This window comes from Tachypleus tridentatus, chromosome 7 (genome assembly GCF_004210375.1).
Source record: "Tachypleus tridentatus isolate NWPU-2018 chromosome 7, ASM421037v1, whole genome shotgun sequence".
In the NCBI taxonomy this organism is placed as follows: Eukaryota; Metazoa; Arthropoda; class Merostomata; order Xiphosura; family Limulidae; genus Tachypleus; species Tachypleus tridentatus.
Genome location: NC_134831.1, coordinates 8,224,095 through 8,237,649, shown reverse-complemented (window position 1 = coordinate 8,237,649; position 13,555 = coordinate 8,224,095).

The window sequence follows — 13,555 nt, the reverse complement described above, 5'->3', positions numbered from 1 at the left end:
TAACATCAATGATGTAAAATAGCATTTTTTAAAAAATCTATTTATAAACATTGTTACGTATGTATTAAATGCTAATTATAAATCGAAAACATCTTACCGTCACAAAGTAATAATGGTTTGGCCAATTCATATATCTATGAACAATTTGTATTATTCGAGTGATTGCATTCAAACGAATCAACGTTCTAGTTGTTACGACCTTTTGTGTGAGCCTGTTTTGGCGGGAATAGTTTCTTCAACTGTCGTTGTAGTCCTAGTTTTTTCCACATCTTTCAGTCGATTACACCCATTATATTTTGTAATGGTAATAATAAATAAATATTGATTCGCAGAGGTATTACAATGTTTAAACAATGTCATGCTTCATATATAACTGTCATTGTTTTATTTAATTTTTATCAGGTGAGGTGCAATATTTTAAAAAAATAAAATACTGCTGTTTTATGTAAGTTTTACGTAAAAACTGAATATCGTCCGAAGTGCTGCGATCACAATGAGGTCATGACCAATACTTGGAGAAATCCTGTCCAAGTTGTGTTTTTGCTGTTTCCTTAATTTCAAATTTATTAGCAGCCATGATCAAATTAAGATTTCATACTGTGACTTCGCTTGATATTCTTCGGCTATGGTTTTATTCATACTGTACACATTGTTTCAAAATCAGTACTGACGTCTATGCAAAACCCCAACAGTTAGGTTTTATATATAACGTGGTTGTTACTCTTTATGATGTATGAGCCTTAAGAAACCATTTATCATGTTTCAGATACTCTGTCGCTTAGAAAACGCATGCTATTTAAATATTTGTTGAAATAAGTTACTTGGACTTCTGTGAATTCTTAATGAACTATTTTACAAATATGTCTGCAGTAAATGGTAATGGATGCAAGGCTCGGCGCTTGGGTTTTCCCTTTATTTACAAAAATAAGAGTGCGAAATTATGAGAAGATATATAGATTTATGTATGTATTCAGATTTAATCTTCACGTTCTTTATCTTCTTTCATTTTACATTCAAAACTGTAGCCAGCTGTTATTCACATATAATATATATATATATATATCCCATTTAAATCTGGGATTTTAAAATTCCCCATGACTGGAGCGATATCGGTGTCTTAAATCTCTAACCCTAATCTCGTTGGTTTAGGGACAGAGCAAACACGAAAATATGAAAATAGCAAAAGGAGAAAAGTATATAAATTAGTCAAATGGCAATGTTCGTGTAATTTGTCAAGAAATAGGAACATTCAAGCAACACAATCACAACATAAATAAATACATATAAGGCTAATCATATTTTAGTTTGAAAATGAAGATTGAAATGTACTTTACATAAACAACGTTTCACAAAGTTACTTTCTTTACCAGCAGAATAACTATTCCTACGACTTTTTAATTGCTTTAATAAATAGACATTTTCTGCCTTTGTTGGAATATTTAGAAATAATATGTCACTTAAATTATATATCAGGAATAAATGCAATTCGTTTTGTTTTGTTCAGCACGAGCTAATTAATACCTAATTATTGTAATGCATTTGTAATGAATTTCGCGCAAAGCTGCTGGAGGGCTATCTGCGCTAGCCGTCTCTAATTTTGTAGTGTAAGACTAGAGAGAAGGGAGCTAGTCATCACCACCCACCGCCAACGCTTTGGCTACTCTTTTACCAACGAATAATGGGATTGACCGTCACATTATAACGCCCCACGGCTGGGAGAACAAGCAGGTTTGGTGCGACCGAGATTCGAACCCTTGACCATCGCATTACGAATCGAACGCTTTAACACGCTTGGCCATTCCGGGTCATTATTGTAATGTAATTTTGTATCGTTTGATTACTCCTGTCTAAGAATAATGAATGCATACTTAGGTGTATTTATTGCGAAAAAAAAAATGTTTTTGTATACCTTAATAATACCTTAATAATAATACTAGTTCTTATTTCGGAAACACATAAGCTCAAGTGAATTTCGCATTTCCATCCAGTACATGTTTTATACAACACCTAATATACATTTTTGTACAATAATAGGACCTTGTAAGAAATCAGAAGAATGAAACTTTAGCCTTTTCTTTTATGACTACACTGATCCAATGTTAAAATAAACTTTAAATCTCAAATACTATACAATGCTTATTCTAGTGACAAGTTACTTTATGCTTGTCTTTATGAATAGAATGATAACATTCTAAATAATTCTAACAATTTCAATAAAACTTTCTTAACTATTGCTCTATTTTAATATTTTAGAAAATAGTATTTTTCATTATCTAATAACTGATTCTGAAACCGTGGCACACACAAAAAACAATTTCAATATTTCCAAACAATAACCACTTTAAAATATATTTCTTGTGCGCTTTATCTGCATCACACATGCCAGTAATTCATAGACAACTCAGTTTTAGAAACGTTTGTAATAACACAAGTGGTTTCACAATTTAATTACAAACTGTTAAAAGTTAAATTTTACTTCTTCCTAAAGTCATTGTTACCTTTCATCTCTAATGCAGTATGTAATATTCGTACAGTTATATATTTACATACAGTCACTCTTACCTTTAATACATGTAACATTCACACAATTATACAGTCATTGTTACCTTTAATACAGCGGGTAACATTCGTACAGTTAAAAATGTATTTTCAAGATATTGACAATACATTTTTACTTCAAGTGGGTTTCTCGTCGTCACGAATTCGTACAGTTATTTCTATCTTTATGTAAAAGACCTAAATATAACAACATGAATTTTCTTTACTAAAAAACACGAACGTGTTTAAGGTTGTCGTTTTTTTTTCACTGAGAAAACGTGTTTTCTTCAAAAGTGTTTCTTCAAACACTTTAGGAAAGTATTCTGTCGAACATGTAAGACTCTCTTGTAATTTAGTAATTTTAGATTGAATGTACACAATTTCGTTGAAGTTATGTGGTATTTCTCAGAAGGTTATGTAATCATGAGTTTTTCAACAATATTTGCAAGCTATGTTGTTATGATACATTATCAATCAGTTTTCAACAATATTTACATGGTATACTTTTAGGATAAATTATCCATCAGTTTTCAATAATATTTACACGGTATGTTGTTACAATACATAAACTGCTCAATTTAAACGCTTCCTATTTAGCTGTTGTTAAAGTTAAATAATTTCTGTTATGCCACTTCATATCATAACAAGAGAACTACTGCACTTACCACGTAAACTTTTAAAATCTGTTTTTTTTTGGTTTTTTTTCAGTTTATACCTATATTAACATGCTGTAAATTACCCAAACTGTTTCTAAGTATTGTTTACAAAATACGGCTCACTCGGAAACAAAAATTTCGAAACAATTAATGCAACATAAATAATATAAATAATCTGTTGCATCTATAAAATATATTTTATCCGTTGTCAATTTGTAAAGGAACCTTATAAAAGCATATTTAAGGCCTCGAAAAGTAATTCTGTTGTTACTGCTCTTTCATTCTAAAGGTAATATAACACCATTATTATACTTTCAACTGGAAGCCTCGGTAACAAAAAAAAATCACTTTCCGAAGTTTTAGGGAGTCATTTTTGGTAGTAAATGTCCGAAGAAAGTGAACGTATCTCGATATCTAATTTTTATACATTTCTATAAATAGAAAATCGATACCGTATTGTGTACACAATGAAAACTGATTTTGTACTCAATCTTTTAGTTTATTTCTTCCAACTATAAAAAAAAATCCATTTTCAAAAACTGTAAAACTTCCAATCCCTCGAGTCTTCAATAAGTTAAAAATTTACGACCTCAAGCCAATATTTGTTTTCGGGTTGCAGTGTTTTGATTGAGCGAGGTCTGGAAGAAATCGTCGCTAGTGTGACAGTCTTATTTCCTTCCAACCAACCGTGTTCTGCATGACTGCATTGAAGCATATATTCACTCTATCGTCTATTGGAGTAGAAAATGTTCTTTGACACCTCGGAAAGTGTCACGAAATTCTTGACTACACAAAGGAATGTCAGCCTTTACCAGGTGTTTGAAAACTGTACGCGAATTCCTATACTACAAAAGTACAGTATATATATATATATTCATCAACGTTTCTGGTTGTCAAGCAATAGAAATAGTATAATTTTTATTACTTTCAATTACGATGTATGATTATCAATGCATGTACACTACACAAAGCTATTAAATGATAACGACATATATATTAGAATCGCATCTGTGAATCGACAAAACCACATGGGAATTATGTCAATAATATATTTCATGCTCTCACACACAGATATAGGTAAATTGTAATAAAGTTAAGCACTTATAATTTATTTTATTTTTAATATTCCAGTTAATTTCTCCATAAATATTTCAATTAATTTCGGCTTATCTTTGAAACGCCAGATAACTTAATTAACTTGCGTAGATTATACAGATCTTACTGCAATACTATTAACAGTCTAGACCTAGCAATTTTATTTTATGCTACTGTAGTTATGCATTTACTATTAGTATCGTGTAGCAGGCAACAATCTTTAACCTCTACTTTTTTAATATTGAAAATAAAATTTCCTCTTCATTAAATTAAATAAAGGAAAATATTTCCTTTATAAATCTTTAGAAGCTTTTATGATGGATTGTAAATTATAATTTTCCCACAGATGGACAACTAAGCTTAACGTTTGTTTGGCCTATATTAAGCTCAAAGTAGATGAGACTGGTGGTAGAATAATGAATTAAAGAAAGTAAATCACACAACCGAAGGCAGAGTCGGAAAAACTGAAATTCTGAATTATTTTATAATGATCTAAATTGCTGTGAGGGCATTTATTTCTGATGATATCAATAAGTGAATTAGATTGAATTAGATAAAGTTTTATTTCACGAATACCAAGTGCTAAGTTATGTTTTGTTTGTTTTTCGAATTTCGCGCAAAGCTATTCATGGGCAATCTGCGCTAGCCGTCCCTAATTTAGCAGTGTAAGAGTAGAGGGAAGGCAGCTAGTCATCACCGCCCACCGCCAACCCTTGGGCAATTCTTTTACCAACGAATACGTGAAATACGAGATTAAAGGATACACATTCGTCATATAAACATTGTTACGATATTTAATTATTATAAAGCATGTTAATAGAAAAACTTGTTTAGATTAATTTTCAGAAGACAAAATAATTAGCATTTACCGTCACTCGACGAACATTTATCTAGGTATAATTTATTCTGTAATTTCGGTCTCAAGTGAAGTTAACATAATTTTTATATGCAAAAACGGCTCGTTTGGGTTGAGAAAATATTTTACATAGAAGAGCGAACAACGTTTCGACCTTCTATGTAAAATATTTTCTCAACCCAAACGAGCCGTTTTTGCATATAAATTTCTCAACAAGTGGGTATCTCGACATCACCGATTAACATAATTTTCTTTTAAATTATTTTAGTCAATGAAATACATCGTTTTGTATGTATGTTTTGTACCTCGAATCAACAATTCTATATACTTTTGCCTAAAATAATAAATTATACATCTCAATTAATTTTCAATTATCATTTTTTATAGTGGCTAACCGATTACCGGTAGCACCAATGCGTTAGATCCGTGTGTGACGTATTCATGACGTTGTATCTGCACCTGTGTGTTTGCAAACAAGTAGCACCGCTTCAATAACAAATTTCTAAGTTTTTCTCAATTTCTCGCCATAAATGACACTTTTACGCTTGACTACTCGGTAGATATTTGAAAAGCTGATAATATAGAACTGTTTCGGAGACTATTCATCACGAAAACGGAGACTATGAATCACTATAACGCCGTAAACGTCGAATCTGTTCTCTTCCCCTTTGTTTTGCTGAGCGTAGTGAGTTTGTTTATTTGTTTGTTTTGGAATTTCGCTCAAAACTACACGAAGGCTAACTGAGCTAGCCGTTTCTAATTTAGCAATGTAAGACTAGAGGGAAGACAGCTAGTCATCACCACCCACCGCCAACTCTTGGGCTACTCTTTTACCAACGAATAGTGGGACTGGCTGTCACATTATAACGCCCCCACGGCTGAAAGTGCGAGCATGTTTGGTGCGACGGGAATTCGTCGGGCCCGCGTAGTGAGCTGCCCACAGTGGAAAAAAAATAAATTATTCGTGACGGAAAAGAGAGGCGAAACGGGAAAATCGTGACCCCCTATTGCAAATTAACATACACACGGAATAAAATTTTCCCGAATATTGGGGTTGCACATCGTGTAATAAAACAAAAAGCTTTTTCAGTATCATATACAAGCAAGAGTTTCGTTATGGTATGATTCACATACTCTTGCAAAAGATGTCTTTGCATCACATTTGTATTTTCTATATACCGTTTTACTGCAGTTGATTCTTTAATACAAAAACATTGTCTTGTTAATTATTAGTTACATTTTTGTTGGTACTTGTTAATCCATCAAGATTAACAAAATGTTAAAAATGTTTTATAACACTATTCATTTTTATCATTCGGTAAATCTAATATTTTCTTATCTATGTTTTCTGTTTCCATACATTTATGAAATAACAAAACAGGTTTGAACAATATCTAGTCAATAAGAATTAAACAAACTACAGAACCTATATTCGTAGTTCTGGTATATCAATTTAAAATGCACTCAATTGTAATTCAAATGGGCAAAGAGAATGGCTTGTATAATACAAGTTTCGAAATACCCAACTCTAAAAATGATTTGTTTATAATTTAGAAATATAAGATTAAATCGATTTTATGCCAAAGTTAACAATCAGATGTTTCTATTAATTCAATGAACTGCTTTCCAACCAACAGATTCAAAGCATTGAAAGCTCTAATATCTGATCTCTACGTCACATAATACCACAGATAATTTGATTAAATATTAATATTTTGCTTTTTGGATAATATAAAACTTCCAGACTACAATAAACTTGTTACGTTTTTCTCTCAGCTCCTTCTAGTTTCTTTGAGTTCTTACTAGATAATTTCTTTAACACCCTTTTATTCCATGATTCGACCATGACTGGAATTGTTAACCCTCTTCTTGTTAGTGGCCCGGCATGGCCAGGTGGGTAAAAGCGTTCGACTCATAACCCTAGGGTCGCGGGTTCGAATCGCACCAAACATGCTCGCCCTTTCAGCCGTGGGGGCGTTATAATGTGACGGTCAATCCCACTATTGGTTGGTAAAAGAGTAGCCCAAGAGTTGGTGGTGGGTGGTGATGACTAGCTGCCTTACCTCTAGTCTTACACTGCTAAATTAGGGACGGCTAGCGCAGATAGCCTTCGTGTAGCTTTGCGCGAAATCAAAAAAAATAACAAATATAAAAAAAAAATTCTTGTTAGTATCCACGATGGTTTCAATCCAACCATCGTGGATACTAACAAGAAGAGAGATAATAATCCAACCGTCATGCATACTAACATAATTGTTACATCTCTTCCTATTAGTATACAAGATGATTGGAATTGTCAACTCTATTCCTGTTAATATCCACGATAGTTGGACTTGCTACCTCCCTTATGTTAGTATACACGATGGTTGTAATTGTACCAGAACATAAGTTAGGAAATTTTCTCCAATGAACTTTGATCCAGAATGTACTTTAAATTATAATTAATTTTTCAACAACGTTACTTGTTTAATTTAATTATATTTATTGTCACGTTTTAAAGAATTTTATTTATTAAAATATAAAAACATTCTATAATTAACGTGAATAAAATATTACTAATTTTATCTCCATGACGCATACTTATCTTGAAAGGAATACCTGAAGTAGAAAACGACTCATGAGTTACATAAAACATGACTTTTTTATACACTGCATCAACCACTCTTCTAAGTTTCCCGCCAAAACGAACATTTTCGAGTATCTTCCTCAAAAAGTTATGATTTATGCGGTTGAATATTTATTTTTCAATATCTAAGTTTATATTAATTCATCATCAGTTATTTTTATTTGACAAATTTATTATGAGAGGCAAAACATGTATATGTATCATAAATTCATCGATCTAGAACAGAATAAGTCTTTTTCTCAAGAATTAAATAACTCTTAAGTCTCATCCAGTTTCTCTAGTCTTAATAAAATACATTGTAATCAGTACGTAGAAGAGATACTAGTCATCGATCATTCAACTCTTTTATATCTCCCTTTATATATACTAACTTTAAACACTGTTCTTCACATACTTCTACGTCATTTACGTGTCTCCATAGATTCATTAAAAAGCTCGAGCAAATAACTGCCAATCGTATGTCAACATTCAACTAATCATTCAACCGTAAGAGCATCATTTCCAGGCAACATTAAGAGCATCCAAACATTCTTCCAAACTTTTTTGGTAAGATCAGTAAAACTTCAAAGAAAAAGTTATTAGTTTGATTTACAATTTACTCAGAATGTATCCTTTTGTAAAAATATGTAACTATATAATTTCATTTGAATACTGACTTATTGTTAATACAGCTTTTTGTCTGATAAGCTTTTGTCCTAATCTGAAAAAAAAAAAAAATGTAGGAGTGCGTCAACTCTTCCTGTCACAGTGAAAGAAGTTATCGAGGTATGTGTGGTATGTAATGATTATTTGTTTGTTTTTTAATTTCGCGCAAAGCTACACAAAAACTATCTGCGCTAGTTGTTCCTAATTTAGCAGTGTAAGACTAGAGAGAAGGCAGCTAGTCATCACCACCAACCGCCAACTCTTGGGCTACTCTTTTACTAATAAATAGTGGGAATGACCGTCACATTATAATGCCCCCACGGCTGAAAGGATAAGCATGTTTGAAGTAACAGGGAGGTGTCTACTGAAAATATTGTCGAAAGTAATGATTTGATAAAGTGCAATGTCAAATATTTTAATGTGCACTTCTTATGTGCTGAATTTATGGAAAATATGTTCATAAATTTTCAAAAGCGAATAGACAATAAAATTATTATAACAAAATCAATAAGCAAACTAGATATATTTAATGACGTTGTTATTGTTGTTAATAAAATATTGCAATTGGTAAAACAAATTATTCAAAGCAACAGTAAGTTTCATAATACAAAATATAATTTAACAGGTTACCGTATGAAACCAACAGCTACGTGCGAAATAATTGATATTGTACATAATTTAAAGAATAATACATCAATTGGGTTGAATGATTTCTTAAGCACTTCCAAAAACGTATTCACTATATTACTGTTCCACTGCAATACATAATAAAATATTGAATTTTTAGCAAATAAATCTGTAAACACGTGCCAATATTTTAAGAGGCAAAATAAAATACAAATTAAATATTCTCAAGACGGCTGGTATAGATATGAAAACTTTAATTAAGATAAAGTACAGAACAACATTTTCACCTTCTTAGGTCATCTTCAGGTTAACAGTTAATAGTTTTACCAGCAATCTTGATAATACATTTTTACTTCAGGTTGGTTTCTCGTCATTACAAAAATACAAATTAGCAATCACAAACCAGCAATTACAATGAAAATATTCTCAAATATATTATAAAACCCAATTTGTACTAGAATTTGCAATTTTTTCAATAAGAAATAAGATTTATTCTCAGAATATCCTTAGCGATTTGATACAGACAACTACAGAACAAGCTATTTAACTTTATGTGAAATTATTATTTGATGATATGAAAATGCGACTTTATCACAGTAGTGGTTTTGAACTTATCTAAAGCAGTGTGGGAAATAAATGTAAAATGTACAATTAGTTCGAGAATTATTGTTTGTTTGTTTCAGTTTTTGCCAAAGCTACACGAGTGTCTTTAACCACCTGGCCATGCCAAGCCCCGTGTATAAGTACGCGAAGAAAAAACAGAGTTGAATTTAACTAAATTATTAATAAACGTTAGTATTTCCAATGCTTAAGTTGTAATGTATACCAGTTCTATTAACATATTCCGAGAAATCACTAGAATCGTAATTGCAATAGCTAAACTGTTTTTTTTTTTTCTATTCTCTTAGTTTTTCTTAAATTAAACATCTAACATGTGAAAACTGTTCGAGTCTTCTTTAGCTTAACTCATCCACCAATAAATGACAAAAGTTTTAACCCTTAAACTTTGATAACATTTTCTTCAAACATTTCCTAGGCAATTAATTATTATGAATAGAGTTTGGCTACTCAAATATGATCTCCATCAAAATCAAATAAACATTCACACAATATCTGGCAGTAGTGTCAAGTTGTTTATCCCTGTATATTCGTAAATTTTTGCATCTTCTATAAGGTTTCTACAACACAATTTATCAACATTAAACTGCAACTAACCATTTTATTATATACTTTACTAATTGGAAGACGTAGTTTATTTTTAGTCCTTACGAACTAATGGACCCGTAGTGCCCTTTATGATACTACCATTTTCATAAGGTATTCAGATTGTAAGCATCATTGAAAAATATTTTACGAACTAGATAGTTTAATTACGTCCATCTTTCAAACAGTCTCTGAGAGGAATTTAACTGTGCATTACATGGCTTAATTAAGAGCAAATCTTACGAATTTCAAATTATCTCGTGTTGAATATTAATCCATTTTTTGTCGTACCAGTTAGAACGATTGTGCTCTAAGTACACAATTACTGTAAGATTTGGACTTAATATAGAGATATTAGCTAATTCTGAATTACGCGTTGAAACTTAAGGTTTGAATTTTAAAAGTACAGCAGAATATTCAACTAATTATATACATTTTACGATACCTTCGGGAAAACACATATCTTCTTTGCAAAGTTTTATGTTGACGGCCCTCATCATAAGCTGCTAACATAATTTGTTTGGCCAAAAGGAAATATTTTATCGAAAAACAATCAGCTATACATGAAACTTTAATTCCTGGTAATTCAAACATCTTTGAAAGCATTAATTATTTTAATGCTATTTAGGAAATATACAGAAGTTTCCTAGTCAGGCAATTCCAATTTAAATCAAATAATGGCAAAACTAATCTGTCCCCCGAGACAAATCAGTCCAGTTATTGATGAGCAGTGGTTGAATACTTAAAACCACAAGAATACATTTCATTAATTTTCAAGAGGCAATGTTTAATAACAAGCGTTTTTTCTTTAGCACAGAGCTGCCAATTACGTTATCTGTGCTCTCTCTGTCTACCGAGGAAATTTCAGTCTACTTGTAAGTCGTAACAGCTGACCCATAGGAGGACACGCTTATTAATAATAAAGCCTTCATTTAAAGTTGTAGGTATGTATCTTATCATATTAATCCGTTCTGTCTCTTTTTAACATTAATAGACGATTATTCTTATAATTTTTATTTTAATTGATTGCCAGCAATTGCAGTATTTTCACAGAAACGTAAGTTTCATTTAGTGAACTTACCCGCGAAATGAAACACGCGAAGAGCATGTGTTTCACACAGTTGTAGAGAGAAAAAAAACAAAAAAACATATGTAATTTTTCATCAACATAAAAATAACTTAAGACGATTCCTTTTCGCTCCAATTTTCAAATTTTTAAATTTGTGAAAAAGAAATTAGAAAAAGTAATTATTTTCTAGAACTCGCATAATCGAACTTTCTCTAAACAGATGGTTTTAAATCAATTTTTAGGCAATAAAAGATTTTTCACTATTCAAACGTATTCATTTTTCTATGATACTAACACACGGAGTTCACACCTTTTATTTTCCTACAGAACAATAAAACCTTAGACTACTTCGTTCTCATTCAATCTTCTTCAGTTAACACTTCCCTATTGTATTACAGCTGTGTTTTTCATTAAAGATATTTTATAAACTGGAAGTTATCATAAAGCGACTGATCTAAAGCAGTCAGCATGTTGATAACAGAAGCTGTGAACCTGATGTCAATAATATTTTAGAATTCAAGGTAGATGGTATAGTTTTCCTTATTAACTCTATCTGAGGTAACAATTCCAACCATCCTGTGTACTGACAGGAAGAGAGGTAGAAATTAAAAACATCATGCGTACTAACAGGAAGGGGATAACATTTGAAATGTGTGAAGAAATGTTAATCAAGGTAACCGCATTACATTTTAAGTTTTAAGGTTCCTCCTCTACCTAGAGAAATAAATAGTATTTTAACAGGTTGCTGATGGCTTAAATAACTGACATTACCAATCATATTTTTTCTTAGATAAATTCATATGCAAAAATGCAAAGTATATAATCATTTTATTTTTGTTGTTTTTTCACTTATGATATAGAAACCAGCCTTTATACCCAACTGAAACTATTAAAATGGATAAAAGTAAATACATTCGATAACAGCGTACAAATAAAGCACCTAACTAATATAGGCCCGGCATGGCCAGGTGGGTTAAGGCGTTCGACTCGTAATCCGAGGGTCGCGGGTTCGAATCCCGGGCGCATCACACATGCTCGCCATGTCAGCCGTGGGGGCGTTATAAAGTGATGGTCAATCCCACTATTCGTTAGTAAAAGAGTAGTCCAAGAGTTGGCGGTGGGTGGTGATGACTAGCTCCCTTCCCTGTAATCTTACATTGCTAAATTAGGGACGGCTAGCGCAGATAGCTCTCGAGTAGCTTTGCGCGAAATTCAAAAACAAGCAAGCAAATCTAGCTAATAAAATAGTACTTTGTAGCAAAACGTTGTAGATTTAAAGAAATTTCTACTGGCATGGAACTTTGGTTACACAGTTTAACGTATTCATTCATTATTTGATTTTATTTTATTCATTTTATTTATTCATTAATGTTGATTTTATTATTATTGGTATTACTGTATTAATAGCGTTTCAAGTTATATATAATAGAGAAAACATTGTGTTCTTAAATAGACTTTTTACCTCATCTTAAACTTGGTACTTAGATATTTTTTGTGTCGAATATTTGAAAACTATGATCATATTATTTAAAATAATATTAAGCAAAACTGTTCTATTAGTACCTGAATGATTTCATTACAACCAAACCTTCAAATACAGTTCTTTAAAGATCAGACGAGTTGTTTTGTTTTTCCTTTGGTGAACTGCTGGTCCATATCTCTAGATTTGTTTTTGTTTATGTTACAATTTTCAAAGAAAGTACATACATTTATGTAACAATATACATTTATATATATATAAAAACGGCACGTTTGGGTTGAGAAAATTTTATACGTAGAGGAGCGAACAATGTTTCAACTGTCCGGAAGCTGACTACATGTCATTTACCTCCTCCTTTCTTTGTGAATCTGACGATGACCGAAGAAGGTCGAAACGCTGTTCGCTCCTCTACGTATAAAATTTTCTCAACCCAAACGAGCCATTTTTACATATATATTTTTTTCTACAAGTGGATTTTCTCGACATCACTGATTAATGTACATTTATAGTTCAGTTAACTAGTTTCATTGGTATAGATGTCTATATATATTTTTACCATGAAAAGCTACATTTTTCGGTTCAAATTTAGATCTTCCTATTTCTCTAATGCAAATAATATAACTGTTCAAAATACAATACTAAAATAAATGCATACATCAAATTACTGGTTTATAAATAATTAGCTATACTCAGGATAACAACAAACATGCCTCTCAGTAAATACGGAAATTTAACGTGGTTAATTTGCTTTAGAAATTAA